Here is a 3032-nt window from a genome sequence, read left to right on the forward strand (position 1 = left end):
TTGTTGCCATTGCTTTTGGTGTTTTAGTCATGAAGTCTTTGCCCATGCCTATGTCCTGAATGGTATTGCCTAGGTTTTCTTCTAGGGTTTTTATGCTTTTAGATCTTATGTTTAAGTCTTTAATCCATCTTGAGTTAATTTATGTATAAGGTGTAAGAAAGGGGTTCAGTTTCAGTTTTCTGCATATGGCTAGCCAGTTTTTCCAACATCATGTATTAAATATGGAATCCTTTCCCCATTGCTTGTTTTTGCCAAGTTTATCAAAGATCAGATGGTTGTAGATGTGTGGCATTATTTCTGAGACCTCTGTTCTGTTCCATTGGTCTATATATCTGTTTGGGTACAAGTACCATGCTGTTTTGGTTACTGTAGCCTGCAGTATAGTTTAAAGTCAGGTAGTGTGATGACTCCAGTTTTGTTCTTTTTGCTTAGGATTGTCTTAGCGATACGTGCTCTTTTTTGGTTCCATATAAAGTTTAAAGTAGTTTTTTTCTAATTGTGTGAAAAAAGTCAATGGTAGCTTTATGGGGATAGTATTGAATCTATAAATTACTTTGGGCAGTCAGGCCATTTTCACAATATTGATTCTTCCTATCCATGAGCATGGAATGATTTTCCATTTGTTTGTGTCCTCTCTTATTTTCTTGAGCAGTGGTTTGTAGTTCTTCTTGAAGATGTCCTTCCCGTCCCTTGTAAGTTGTATTCTTAGATATTTTGTTATCTTTGTAGCAATTGTGAATGGGAATACACTCATGATTTGGCTCTCTGTTTGTCTATTATTGGTGTATAGGAAAGGTTGTGGTTTTTGCACAATGATTTTGTATCCTGAGACTTTGCTGAAGTTGTTTATCAGCTTAAGGAGATTTTGGAATAAGACAATGGGGATTTCTAAATATACAATTATGTCATCTGCAAACAGACAATTTGACTTCCTCTCTTCCTATTTGAATACCCTTTATGTCTTTCTCTTGCCTGATTGCCCTGGCCAGAACATCCAATACTATTTTGAATAGGAGTGGTGAGAGAAGGCATCCTTGTCTTGTGCCAGTTTTCAAAGGGAATGCTTCCAGTTTTTGCCCATTCAGCATGATATTGTCTGTGTTTTTCATAAATAGTTCTTATTGTTTTGAGATACGTTCCATCAATACCTAGTTATTTAGTGTTTTTAGCATGAAGGGGCATTTCCTGTATTTCCTGAATTTGAATGTTGGCCTGTCTTGCTAGATTGGGGAAGTTGTTTTCCAACTTGGTTCCATTCTGCCTGTCACTTTCAGGTTCACCAATCAAACATAGGTTTGGTCTTTTCACATAGTCCCATATTTCTTGGAGGCTTTGTTTTTTCCTTTTCATTCTTTCTTCTCTAATCTTGTCTTCATGCTTTATTTCATTAAGTTGATCTTCAATTTCTGATATTCAGCTATTGATACTTGTGTATGCTTCGTGAAGTTCTCATGCTGTGTTTTTCAGCTCTATCAAGTCATTTATGTTCTTCTCTAAACTGCTTGTTCTACTTAGCAGTTCCTGTAACCTTTTATCAAGGTTCTTAGCTTCCTTGCATTGGGTTAGAACATGCCCCTTTAGCTCAGAGAAATTTGTTATTACCCACCTTCTGAAGCCTACTTCTGTCAATTCATCAAACTCATTCTCTGTCCAGTTTTGTTCCCTTGTTGGCAAGGAGTTGCAATTTTTGTAGGAGAAGAGATATTCTGGTTTTTGGAATTTTCAGCCTTACTGTTCTGGTTTTTCCTCATCTTCGTGAGATAAATCTACCTTTGGTCTTTAATATTGGTGACCTTCAGATGGGGTTTTTGTGTGGACTTCCTTTTTGTTGATGTTGATGCTATTCCTTTCTGTTTGTTAGTTTTCCTTTTAACAGTCAGGCCTCTCTTCTGCATGTCTGCTGGAGTTTGCTGGTGGTCCACACCAGACCCTGTTTGCCTGGGTATCACCAGCAGAGGCTACAGAACAGCAAAGATTGCTTCCTGCTCCTTCCTCTGGAAGTTTCATCCCAGAGAGGTTCACACCAGATGCCCGCTGGACCTCTCCTGTATGAGGTGTCTGTTGACCCTTGCTCAAGGTGTCTCCCAGTCAGGAGGCACTGGGATCCAGGACCCACTTGAAGAGGCAGTCTGTCCCTTAGCAGAGCTCGAGTGCTGTGCTGAGAGATCTGCTGCTCTCTTCAGAGCCGGCAGGCAGGAACATTTAAGCCTGTTGAAGCTGTGCCCACAGCTGCCCCTTCCCTCAGGTGCTCTGTCTCAGGGAGATGGGAGTTTTATCTATAAGCCCCTGACTGAGACTGCTGCCTTTCTTTCAGAGATGCCCTGCCCAGAGAGGAGGAATCTAGAGAAGCAGCCTGTCTCACTTCTGCATAAAGGGAAATTTGTGGAAATTGCCCATATACTAAGCCATGAAACAAATGACACACATACCCACAGCAACAGAATTGAAAAAAAAAAAATAGGCCATGTTTTCTAAGCACAATGCAACCACTTATAACAACAACAACAGCAACAACAACAACAAAACCCTAGGTTTCCTAACTTACACTTAAAAAAAAAAAACACTTCAAGGAAGAAATTATAATGAAAATTAGAAAGTACTTAAAAGTGAATAAAAATAAAAATGCTGTATACTAAAAATTCATTAACATAGTTAAACTTGTCTTCTCAGGCTTTTGGCTAAGATCAAGTATAAAATAAAAATTTAGTTTTCAAGCTTACATTTGAAAACTTTTACATTTGAAAACTAAAAAACTAAAAAATGATGAGCTATGCATCCAATTTAAAAAGTTAAAGTAACAGAATAATCTCCAATTCAGGGGAGAAAAGGGATTTTTTTTAAAGAACAGGAATTAATGAAATAGATAAAAACACAAAGGTACAATAGACAGGCTCAATTCAGGACATAGGCATGGGCAAAGACTTCATGTCTAAAACACCAAAAGCAACAGCAGCAAAAGCCAAAATTGACAAATGGGATCTAATTAAACTAAAGAGCTTCTGCACAGCAAAAGAAACTACCATCAGAGTGAA

General features: G+C 38.1%; 1 long non-coding RNA gene across 1 annotated transcript in view; it reads right to left on the reverse strand.

Moving 5' to 3' along the window:
- Nucleotides 1–3032, reverse strand: part of LOC105553925 — a 274012-nt gene that overhangs the window by 3558 nt on the left and 267422 nt on the right. The window lies entirely within an intron of this gene.

The sequence above is a fragment of the Mandrillus leucophaeus genome, unplaced genomic scaffold (assembly GCF_000951045.1).
Source record: "Mandrillus leucophaeus isolate KB7577 unplaced genomic scaffold, Mleu.le_1.0 Scaffold619, whole genome shotgun sequence".
In the NCBI taxonomy this organism is placed as follows: Eukaryota; Metazoa; Chordata; class Mammalia; order Primates; family Cercopithecidae; genus Mandrillus; species Mandrillus leucophaeus.